This window comes from Serinus canaria, chromosome 4 (assembly GCF_022539315.1).
Source record: "Serinus canaria isolate serCan28SL12 chromosome 4, serCan2020, whole genome shotgun sequence".
NCBI classification, from domain to species: Eukaryota; Metazoa; Chordata; class Aves; order Passeriformes; family Fringillidae; genus Serinus; species Serinus canaria.
In genome coordinates, this window is record NC_066317.1 from 61,816,396 (window position 1) to 61,829,562 (window position 13,167).

Consider the following 13,167-nt stretch of genomic DNA (forward strand, 5'->3'; position numbering starts at 1 on the left):
AAATAAAATAAAAGCAGTGTTTTGTTATTAAGTGATTTTTTCAGTCTCTAAGAATGTCTTCATTTCCTTTTTCAGTGCATCATATTCTATTATTTCTGCAACTCTGAGGCCTCCTGCTGCAATCCTCTGTAAGGCAGAGGCTTCACTAACAGTGGCAACAGCAAAGGCAACTCAGCAGAAAGAACAATAGAGAGATGTAAAAGCTACCTTTTATAATTCTGCAAAACACAGCAAAACATGCTTTTGCCTGTAGGAGAACCTTTTAAAATTACTATGGCATCATGTACAAATGTAAGTGCTTGGTTTTCAAATGCAGAACATAATGCAGGTCTGAGCCCAGGCTGTGATTACATCAAAGGAGAAAAGGGGTAAGTGACCTCACTCAAATCATATGCTTTTGTCACACCTGCTATGATACCCAGACAAAAACATGATTACCATGCCTTATAGTATTACTCATAAATATAAGTTAAATATCCTCATGTAAACATATAATCTTTGTCTGTGGCCCAGGAGCTGAGTGCTGGGGTGGCTGATGCCTGGCTCCAGCCACCCCAGCAGCACAGCAGCCTCAGTAAGCAGATATGCACAGTCTGTGTGTCACACACCAGAGGCTGCATGGCCAGGGCTATTTTAGCTCTGGTACTGATCTAGCTGCTGTCAGATGACATTCATTTTTTATGTTCTGCTTCCAAATATCTTGGGTAGAGTTCAATGACTGATGTTAGGAGAACCCAGTGGTTTGATATGCTGGGTCATTATTCATAGATTAGCTTGATTTCCCTAAAGAGCTGAATAGAACTTAAGCCTGGCATTTCTTTCTGTGGGTACAAATAACCACCATGGCACTTAATCCCTTTCACAATCAAAATGGGATTTTCTTTTCCCCCTTCTGTGTATATTTGGAATATCTTTGCCTTTCTCTCATCATTTTTTTTCAAGTTTCATTTTATTATATTCAAACTTTCACTCACTTTAAATTTCATTAAATATGTGATTGATCACACCAGTTCTCTTGAAAAAAAAAAAAAAATCAGCAGTTAAAAGTACTGTCCCATAGGAAGAGGAGCAGGCCTTCCCATCTCTATACAACTTTTCAGTGATTACATACCTCATCCTGCTCTGGTGCTGCTTATGGGAGTTTTAGTCTTTGGATCCAAGACCAGCCCAAAAATTCCAGATCATCTAATATAACCTCCACAACATGGAACAAAGATATGTACTGCACAGTTTCCTGGCCATAGAAGAAGTTTTGCCAGAGTCATACTGACAAAAAGTACCAGAACAGCTTTGCAAGCTCTGTGGCATAAAAAGGAGCCAGAAGCTTGCAAGTTAAAGCAAAATAAGGACAAAAAAAACCAAACAAGAAAAACAAAACAAACAAAAAATTGTCTTAAAACTAATTCTTCCCATTATTGGCTATGATGGACAGCCAATCAATATTAACCAAGCATTTTCACAGAGCCAAAATATTTTTTGTTTCCTATTTTGCCTCCTAAAAAGGAGTAACCTACACTTCCAAGAAAAAGCTCTTTAGGTTTGACCGCTGAGCAGGGCTCCATCATCATCACTGGCAAGAGGAATGAAATGCCAGTCACCTGATAACTGTGCCAACATTTCAGACACACCTCATCAGCCACAGCTTATGTAATTCCCTCTGTGTATCTTTAGAAATAAAGCTTTTCTTTCAGCTCATCTAAGTTTGGCAGCTTTTTATAGCTCCATTATTCTGCGCCTACTGAGAGTCAGAGTTCTCAGCACAGGGAAGATGAACCTCTGGGAGCAGGTCCAGAGCATGGACAGAAAATGATGGGAGGGCTGGAGCACCTCTCCTTTCAGGAAAGGCTAAGAAAGTTGGGCTTGTCCAGCCTGGAAAAGAGAAGGCTCCAGGGAGACCTTGGAGCAGCCCTTCAGTACTTACAGTATAAGAAAGATAGGGACAGACTTTTTAGCAGACTGTGTTGTGATAGGAAAAAGGGTTTTAAAATAAAAGAGGATAGATTTAGACTGGGTGGTGAAACACTTGCACAGGTCACCCAGAGAAGTGAATTGTCCCATCCCTGAAAACATTAAAGATTAGGCTGGATGGGGCTCTGAGGAACCTGACCTAGTGGAAAGTGCTCCTACTCACTGCAGAGGGGTTAAACTAGGTGACCTTTGAAGGCCCCTTCCAGCACAAAATAGTCTGTGCTTTTTAGGTCTCTCTCGCTTTAGTCTAAGCACGTGTATGAAGTTTTGCCCCAATCTGAGTCCTCAAACTTGAAGAAGAAAGGCTCAACATAAATGAGAGGCTCTCAGATTTGTCTTGTTATGAAAAAGGACTTTGTACTTGACAGTAATAGAAGCAAGTATTTGTTTTGTGAGATTTTTATTCTGCACATTCCAGAAATGCACTCATAAACAAAGGCTTGATTGCAACATTGGTCAAATGTTTCATTTCTGCAGAGGAGATGATCTAGATTGTTTTTTTTCCTCTCTCTCCCTTTATGTTAAAGCTATTATGTGTTAACAAGGCTATGCAAAATATTCAGTTTTCCAAGAGGAAACCATGAAAATCATGACTCAAAATCCCTGAGTCCCTGAACACTGTGAGCAGACTTCTCCAACAATGAACAAACACTCTCCTGCTTGCTGTGTAGCTGGTGGCACATCATCACAACCCTCTGACTGCTTCACATTGTTTGTGTGCAGAGGGAGGCAGCAGATTACAGTCACATAATATGGTTTATTACAATAAACCTGAACCATCAGGAACTTCACAAAGGAGCAAAGGGTTCAATGAGAGATCCTGAATGAAGATTTTGAAATCAGTGTCACAAAGAAAACTTTAAAGTGCTTTTAGAGAATGGAAGAGAAAAAGTATGGTAAAGTTCTGCAAAGCTCAGATATTTCAGCAAAAAGGAACCAGTCCCTAATGAAACTGACAGTTATAGTACTTTTCTTGTAAGGATTAAAGACTGTGATTTATTCTATTATTCTAAATCAGAATAAAGTTTAAAGCCTGAATGCTTAGGCTGCCATGAGAAAAACAAAGTTCCCAGGAAAGGTCAATAAATACAGGCACACGGAGCAACCTTTAAAGGTCATCTGCCTTGATGGGCTGCTTCACCACTTCACCCAGCAGCTTATCAGGTTTAGAACAAAAGATAAAAAATTTTTAAACTCTATGATCCTTCCTAACAACTCCAAATCAAACAAACTCCAGCCCATGGCATGTTTCATTGGTTCAGGGCTCCAATTTCAGCCACAAACTCCTGATTACTCAGCTTCATCTGTCACAGGCCCACTGCCAACTACAGAAAGATTGCTGAAGTCAGTTTAGAAACATCTCCACTTGCTCAGCCAAGCCCAAACATCAGCTATTTTATGAGGCATGAAGCTGGGAATTTCAGTACCACTGGCAAGCTGTGGGCTGTGTCACATTAAAATATACCCCTGTATAAAATATACCCCTGTTAAAACATACCCCTGCATATTTTATATATAATATACATATATTATTACATATATAATATATCTATTATATATGTATGAGCTCTGCTCATCTACAAGGTACAGACCTTGTTTAAAAAACAGGAGGTGAGAAACAACCAAAAGTATTGTTTAATTCTAGTCCAGATTTGTGTCTATCTTCTCATGTTTTTTAAAGAGGCCTCTGCAGTTGTGATTTTTTATGCTTCTGTTGAGAGATGTCTCCTACTCCCTGCTCTGGGCTTCCCAGCTGCCTGCAGCCAGCAGCCTCTTGTCACACAACCCAGACCACAACCATTAAGATCAGAACGTGATCATTACCTCCAAAAATGGCACAACTTGCCTAGAGCATACTCTGAAGCTGTCCACTCATGGGAGAGAAAGAGAAGCTGGGCTGAGTTCCCTACCACAAAAGCCAGTAGCTGGATCCCTCTGCCAGGCAGCAGAAATTCACATGGCAGAGTCTCAGTTGCAACACTGAAGGGTCAAATTTCAAACTCAGCTACTGATAATATATGAGCCCACAGGGAAACTGACACAGCAACGAGGCACATGATTTGCTCTTGTCTTTTGCTTTTCAAAACCAGACCTAGAATTACTGCACACTGGACAGTCACACTTGGAGTGTGCTGAACAACTGCACTGTAATGCAATTACATGGTCACATATCAGTTTTTCCATGGGACATCTGTTTCCTTCACTGCATGAGAGAGACACACGTGTGGCTACAATCAAGATGGCATGAGCAACAGTAAATCTGTCAATTCCTCAACACTGAGGAGCTTAACTTTCCAACCTAAACAACATCCTTTTAACATCACACACATATCTCTTTATGCACAGAAGTATTCTAGAGGAAGCAGCTATGCAATACCATCCAAGGCATATAAAATACCTGGTGTAAACACATCAGTGATGTTTGTGTCTGTCTCCAGGCATTGCTACAAGCCAAGCTTGCATATTTGCTAGACAAAAATATAAGTCAGGAGAATGTACAGCTGGCCCAAAGCAGTAGCACTCACCCCAGGTCGATAGTAAAGTCTGAAGGCACACAATAGCAAACCCTCCTAAACCATCCTAACAGCAATATCAGCTATCTTGTGATTACAGAGACATGTCCAAAACTCCAAGTTATAACACATAAATAAAATAAAGACACTCTGCCACCTCTGTCAAACTGAGGGTTTGGGTTTGACTTACCATTTCTAACTAATTTCATAAGGTTTGAGTTGCTCGTGGTTTCTCAAAGATTGGTATGATGGCTCCAGGTCAAACAAAATTATTTAATACTTCTGTGAATTTGAGGGTCTCTCCTCTTTAACCACAGGTAAAATTCAGAAGCACTGTTTCTACAGGTAGAAGCACTTCATTATTTCATAGAGATTTTGCAGGGATAAATATAGAGACAATCTGCAGAGAGAGAGGCTGCAGTAGCAAACCCTCTAGGGAGAGCTGTATAAGAAACTCAAATGGAAAGATGGACACTAATGATTATGAATATTGCTGAAGGGATGAGCTCATCTAAGATTCTGAAGAGACCTCACAGGACAAGGACAATGAAGTACAGTCAGAGAACACTTCACCCCTGGTTCATGATACAGGAGGACTTTTCACAGCAGGAGCCAGGACTAGGCTGAAGAATTCCACCAGCCAGAGGAAATGACTACACCAGACATAGCAAATTGCCTCTGAAACCAGTTTTAATCCAATGTATTTGATAAACACAGGCAGAATGTTGGAGGAGTTAGAAGACTGGAACTAAAAACAATTATTCATGAAAAAGAAAAACACCAAATATAAATGTCACAGGATATATTCTTCAAACTTAGCAGTGGGGTCACAGCATCTCCTGATTTCAGAGCACAGAACCCTGAACAAATACACCTGTGAATTGATGCTAGGTACATAATGCAGTGCATGAACCTCAGCCTTCACTGCCTCATCTTTCACCAGGTATCCCATAATAACCATTCAGGGCATGAATGACTCCTTACACAGTAGCCATTAAAATAAACCACACTCAGCTCTGAAGTAATAAATCCTTTCTCGTCAACTATGAGATCGAAGAACAAAGCAAATACCCCAATATAATTTGAAGTTCAGTATTCCATATATTCTTAGGGCCAAAATAAAGACAACCATTTCTTCCAGGTAATTAGAATCATCTACACTGTTCCCCCCAACTCCTCAAGTGAGCTGTCCTGATATATAGTAGCAGATGATGTTCTGCAGTTTTATGAAAAAGAACAATTTTTAATTTAAGCATTAAGACACACAGCAGATTTTCCAATTCAAAATAGAGTTGTCAGCTTTTTAGAGATGTTTTCATAGAAACATTACATTCCCTTTTCTCTTTCCCAGAGCATTGCTCAGCTCAGCTCTTCTGAGGCAGAGAAGAAACTCCTGCTGCAATGCCAATGCACAAGAGACCAAACAGCCTTTTCCAGACTGTTCCATGTCCAGCAGGGCACCCACAGCACTGCTTTAGCCAGCCCCATTTCCACAGGGTCACAGCAAACATTCTATCTTTGGCCATGCAATGAGAGAGGATGCATTTCTCTTTTAGAAGTTGCAAGGAAGAGATGCTTGGGAACAATAAAAAATCAACATTAATAGGTTATACATTTTTATTGTTATAGAAAGACAGTAAAATGACAGGCATTTGTGCCTGCAGCTGTATTTCACCATGAAAGAATATTTTAAATTTAATTCAGTGGCAACTGAAGGAAAAAAAAAAACTTTCCTATTTATGTTTAAAAAATACAATTTTTTTAGAGACAGTGGTACTTCTAAAGTCTTGTCAAGTGCAATGGAAACAAAGTAACGTACACAAAGTCAGAGGCTTCAATTCCATGTATTCTGGTTTATGTTTTATATATCCTGAATTCCAACAGGGGGTAGTATTACACTTCTGCAAGAACATTTGTTATTTAGAATACACTCAGTTTCCCCACATCAGATAATTTGAGCTTCCTTGTACAACAGATCTGTTAATTTCCACTCTTTCTGCACCCAAGGAAACCACAGAAGGTAGAGACTCCAGCAAAACTCCCCTAACACAGAAAGTGAGGCTCAGATGGGCCCAAGCAGGTATGAAAACCAGATCTGACTCTACAAATAATCAGTGTGTGCCTCTCAGCTCATTCTTCTTGCTCAGCACATATCACAAGCAGGAGAGGCAAGGGACTCACAGATGGGATGCAACCCCTCACATGATCCACTCCCTTTGCATTTTGAAGTTCACAAGACTGACTGTGCCCCCACTGAGCACCTCAGTTCTGCAGAAACACCTGTGACCCCCTGGCCAGTGGGAAGTACTGCTGTACATTTTCTCAAAACAGCACAGCTCAATAGAAACCACACAGCTCTGAGTCAGAGCTTTAACCCATTTCAAGACAGTCAAAGTCAGTACAAAAGTACTGTGGAGCAGGAGGCTTGGAGAGGTTGAAAATAAACAAGGAAGACATCACTAACATATGGACCTGTGGACACACATGCTCACAAAGGGATTCAGGTGGCCTTGCTCTTGTGGTCAGCAAATCAGCAATTCAGGAAAATTTGCATACAAAAGTGCATGAAGTTTAGCTTTACCCGAGTTTTCTGCTTACAACAAGATTTAAAATCCAAGTCAGCTACTAATGAAGAAAAGGGATCCCTTTTTGCAAATAAAGAGTTCAACTACTACTCTACAGCTGCAGTGACAGCAAGTAGAGAAGGACTCAAAGGAAAACATTTCAAAAGTTGGCAAAGTGAAATCTCAGATCTTAGAGACAAATTAAACCTGCCCCTGTGGGCTCTTAGAGATGGAGAAAGTTTATATTAAGCTTTAATTACCATTTTGAAACTTTCACCTGGGGAAAGCCCTAAGAAAAGTCTTTTTTTTCCTCTATTTCCCCAAAGACTGTTGTTCCAGTGTGAGCTTATCTTCTGCTGGCACTAAAAATACACTTGTGCCTGTCTTGTAGCTGATGGAGCTATGCCAATTTACATTAGACTAGTTACTTGATTCCTTCCTTCCAGCCCATTCCACAGAAAGACACAGAGAAAAGAATCCTTGTTATAACCTGTGCATCCTGTTCCACAAAGAGAGAACTAGAGTGGGCTTAATTATGGGCCTATGAAGAACAAAAATGAAAGCCTTGCAATATGAACTTCACATTCATTTTCCTCCTTTTTCAACCTCACATTTAGAGCTATAGTTAGTCAACTTCTTCCAGAAAAAAATATTAACAAGATAATCAGTGATCATCAGTACAAAGAAATGGATGGAAGGAGAAGGACAAATAAGGGAGGAAAAGCTCAAAATAGTAAAATTAAGACAAGTGTTTTTCTTTCTCCCCAGCCCATCACTAAAATTATGGTTTGTCAAAAGTAATGAAACTATAATTAAGCTGCACAGCTTCAAAGGATACAGATACTTAACCATCCATGGGGGCTGCTCCCAGGCTTCTTCTACATCAGAGAGCAGTGCAATAAATAATTAGGCACAATTATATCTGTAGTTTTTTCCAAAGTTTCCTATAGTAGTTATCCCTATAGCACGTGTGTTCTGCTTGACTTTGTGTCTCCAGGAATGAGATGAATCAGCAAACTTCATCTGGAAATGTTTTCCTTGTGTTACAGGGGATTCAAGTATACATTTACCAGCCCTGATATAGCCCACTTAGCACTTCTCTGTCCTTCTAATAAACCAGATCTGGAAAAGGTTTATATTTCCTTAATATTTTCCAGGCTCAAATTTCTAGTACATCCAGAATTGCTTCCAATCAGCATTGAATTAGCAGAGGATTCCACAGAATCCAGACTACTGCAGAGGATGTGGCTAGGGGAGAGGGAACACAGCCAGAGTTCATGTCCCACTGATTCCCAGCTGTTGAAACAGTCATTTTAGTTGATTGACAGCTGGCTGCTGCATTTTATCCTGCAAATAACCCTTTATCCTCATGTGACAAGACTTAGGAGCACAAAGTCAACTTTAGAGCCCCTTTTCCATCTACACTTTGCACTCGAGTGGGATTGAACTTGTACAATGAAAATCCCCAGGTCTGTTTTCTTTCATCTGCCCTGTTTTTGGAAGAAAAACCATGGAAAGGCATGGAAGATAACTCCAAGGAGGAAACACAAGCAGAGCTTGCATGCAGAAGCCCTATATAGGACTAGTATTCACTCACACATCCTGGCTTTCATTTATCATATTAATCACATTTATTTTGACCTTAACATCTTCGTCCTACCCGAGGAAGTTCATCTAACTTTGACACACATACACAAATTTTTCATTGTTATATTGATGCATCAAATTTCCCTGGAGCTGAACCAAAGAGGACAGAAAAATAACAGTAGCTCCACATTACATTTTCCCCTACACTCCTGTCCTGCACTCACAGGTTGAATTACTGGCTGAAGTAAGAGAGTTTTTCAAGGCACAAAATGTTGTTACACTAGCAGGGATGGCCAGAATGCAAGGAAGCACTTCCCTCTGCAGTGTCATTTAGGAGTGGAACTGAAAAGCTTGTGTGCAACTGGTAAAAGTAGGTTTTTTCACACTTTAAAAAAGATTTACTCAGTTGGTCAGGTGAAGTAACTGAGGTTTCACTGTGTTCACCTTGGTTCTTACCCAAAGTTCCTACCTTTCAAAGTTAAGTTTAGCCAGAACCATGGGAACTCAGTTTGGTTAATTGGCTACCAAAAACACTGCTCTAGAAGTTCCCTGCAGTCATCTGCTCTCACACCTCCTACTGGGAAAGAGCTCAGTTTTCCCTAATCCCTGTTTGTGCAAAATAGCTTTTGATCTAATAGAGAAATTGGGGGGAAAAAAGTCATTGCATCCAAAGAAATTTGCAAAATTACATTTTGTGCAACATGCCACTCCATAAGGATTTTTTAAAAGAATACATTGAGAAAACATAATACCAGTATAGTTTTTCCCTCCCTCTGTTGTTGCAACTTGGCTTGAAGTTCAGGCATATCCTCAAGCATGTTCTTAATACCTTGCAACTTTCTGAATGTTAAAAAATTGCTCAGCCCTCAGGCTAATCCCTTTCTTAGAAAGAACTGATCTTCAACTGCCATGTCCTCAGTCTCAGATTTTCTAAATCAATTGAGTCTAAGACTCCCATATTCATAACTTTTTTCTGGTCACTGCAGTTCTTGAAAGACACCATTCTTCAAGTTCAATTTCACACACAAAAACAATCTCGAAATAACTTATGCAGTGTCACTGCTTTGTGGTCTTTCATTAAATAGAAAATGGCTTTCAACTGTTTGATGAAGTTACAAAAATTATTGATAGACTTGCCACATTTAAAACAAAAATTGTGGAGCAGCTGCTTCATCCTGGCAAGTTGGTTTTTTCCTTTAGTGACTCTTATTAATGACTTCCTTTTCTGTCCAGAGTTCTCTAAAAAGGCAAACAAATTTTATCTCTCTCTCACTGCCACGTGGACAACATTGCATTTAATATAATCTTTAGCACTTGGACAGAATTTTCAAGATCCCAATTCCTGTAGAAATACCATCCCATCAGACAACAGCCCTGGGAAAGAAATACAGATATCACAGACAGAGTGAGGTAAGCTGGTCACAAGAACACCCTACAGAAAATCCCTGCATCACTCCAAATCTCAAGCTGCTTACCTCTCTTTATAAAGTGAGGCAGTGCCCAAAACACAACTCTGCCATCACAAACTCCTGCCAGCAGTCTGTCTGTTACAGACAAGCAGCTTTATACCATGGTGGGCAGGTTTGTCAGATGCACTCAACACTAAGCCAAGCAGAGCAAGAACGCCAGATTGCAGTATGGATTCTTTCTGTATTCCCTTAGGTCCAGAGCAGTCAATTCCACTCTTCTACTGTGGGACAGGGTTTGAAATCTGCCTGTTTTAAATATCAAAAGTTCATCTTATTTAACTCATATGCAGCCTCAATCTTTAATGAAGTAAATATTTTAGCTACACTGATTTCAGTGGTCTTGCTTCTAGAGTGTCAAAGGAAAGGAGCTGAAGTCTGCACAAGACTTCTGCTCTACTCAGAGGAACATTTTGGTCAGAACTGTACAATTACATGAGGGGTAAATTTGACAGTATTATCTTCCTTATGGGCTTCTAAAGAATTCCCTCTCCTTTCTCCTCTAGATAAGTTCCCTGGCATTTCAGCAGAAGCATTCAGAACTCTGCATAATAAAGCAATAAATAAAATCTCATGGAACTTTAAAAACAGCCCAGCCTGAAAACTAGTAGACATTTTTGTACCAGAATAGCTTATGCACATTTACTATCTTCTTTGCCTATGGGAAGCATTCATTCAGTTCTGAACATATATATTTCAGTGATTCATTTCTCAAATTGGTTTCAGTATAATGAAACATGGAGCAGGTTCAATGGAGTAGGTAATAAACTATTTTCTATTCAGCAGATTTGTTGCCACATATTTTCCAAAAATTGCATTACCCATAGGAAAATGTTGTTACCATATTATTACATTTCACAAACATAATAGCTGGAAAAATTATTTGTTCTTTATGACTAAAGTAATGTAACTTGGAACAGGGTTGAATATGACAAACAGTAAGGATTTGCCTACACCACAACACAACCAACACCTTCAGATATAATCTGATTACAAGTAATTACAACTCACTGTAACTCTGCTGACATGTTATCAGCCAGACTGAAAGTACTCCCAAGGATATCTTGAATAAGTATATTGGGAATCTTGAATTACCAAAACTAATTCCACTCCTATGTTTTGTCCTCGGTCGTGGACAAGCTTAAGCACAATTTGTATGATGATGCTGGAACACATTTCACCCTTCTAATTTACATACTTCCAGTTTTAAGTGGCTCTGTCAAAAAAGGTTGGTTGGAAAGGTCACACCCCTACTGAGCATCTATTTTCAGTTCTCTCATCTACTCACAGGGAGCTGCTGTCAGCCCTCCAGACATCCCATTTAAGTGATTGCTATCCTACTGACACTCGCCAGTTCCTTCTGAGCCATGCAATTACTTTGATATCACTGACTGTTAATTAAAACAAAATATTTCCTGCATAGTCTTTTTAATGCACAACCTTAAAAACAGAATGTTGGCAGACATTACAAACATTTTTCAGAAATGCAAGTCAAGGAATTGAGGTTTTTTTGAAAGTAACTTTGTTTATGATCTTCCAGAAGGAGATAAACCATATGGAAATCAAACTTGGGAATGTTAATCCAGGGCTGCTACTGGAGTTATTCACTTCCCTGAGTTCAGCTCCATGTAATCTATGCCTTCCTTACAACTATGCTATTCCTCTCTTTCCTTCCCCTGCAGGTGAATTTTACTTTCTCCCTTTTATAAAATGAAGATAGAAAGTGTCTGCTAACACTTTGTAAGATTCTGCTGAATTTTTCCAGAAATAATGGATTTGTATTTTTTGGGGGGGGCAGAAGATAGATTTTAAAAAGCCTTCCATTTCTTCGTTTTTCCCACATTCCAAGCAATCTGAAGAGTCTCCTTTACACCTGGATCAAAAAGAAACCTCACAAACCCTATATTCCAAATGGATTTTTTTTCCAGCTTTTACCGTCTGACTCCTCCTTCAAAATATTTCTTTCTCTCTTCAGAAAAGCTGCTGCTCCCAACAGAGGATGAAGTAGCCATTGGTATTAGTAATAATAAAAGCTATTATCCAGCTTGATTTTATTTAGGGGAGGAAGCCAATTTTCCCATTTGTTCATTGTGAAGGGGATAGAAGGTCAATAATGTGGTTTATCAAGATCTCCAAGGCTCTCTGACAGAAAAGCAATCCAGCAACACTTGTGTTTGGTACAGAAGAATGAATTCTGCTGAGTTACATTGCCTGCATTCCCTCATGTAAGGAAAGATGCTCTCTTCTCTTGATATTGTTATCATTTCACTCACCAGTGCTTCTGTGGCAGGCACTCCTTTTCCCATTACAGACCACAGGCTGTCTGTTCCCCTTAGTGCCAGATCCCAAGATGTGCCAACTCCTATTATTCCAAATTTAGATTAAAACCCTTATTCTTTGCACAAAAGTTGTGAGGATTCTTTCATGATAGGTGGAGAGTACCTTGAGTACAGTTTTTTAGATAAAAGATAAGGTAACCCCCTACAGGGCAGAAAGCAAGTCAGATCTGCACTGCCCTGGTAGGGTTGGCATGTCTCATGTGTTCCTGTGACATCTCAAATCCAAATTCTTACCCCTTGACCTCCTCCATGCACACCTTTGGAAGAGCTGGGCCACTTATGTGAGCTCTTACCAGCAACAGCAATGGAAAAGGAAGCTGGGTCTCTCCTTGATTACTTGGGAATGAAGCCTGAAAGCTGCCAAGAAGCATTAAATACTGGACAAGTTAACTGGGGAACTGGGAAGAAAAAAAATCTTCCTTTCCCTCAAGCTGACATTAAGCAATATCTCTACACAGTACATAAGCACACCTGGATGGGAGATGAGATCAAGAGGATAGAGATCATCTCTACAGTAGACTTGGGCTACTGGCCAAAGCTACAAAAAGGAAAACAAAGCAAATGTAGCTTTAAGCCTGACACTAAACCCTCCTGGTTTTATGCCCCTTTTGTCTGTCAGCTTCAACTGGAGAACACACTTATGCTCATCTTTGATCTGCACAGCACTGGGTGCTTTTGTCAGCGTAACCAGCTTCAAAAATGACTGCATTTCATTGTCAAGAGCAGGAAT

General features: G+C 39.8%; 1 protein-coding gene across 2 annotated transcripts in view; it reads right to left on the reverse strand.

Annotated features, from left to right (window-relative positions):
* Positions 1–13,167, reverse strand: part of DOK7 (docking protein 7) — a 59,268-nt gene that overhangs the window by 17,534 nt on the left and 28,567 nt on the right. The gene's annotated exons all lie outside the window — the stretch shown is intronic.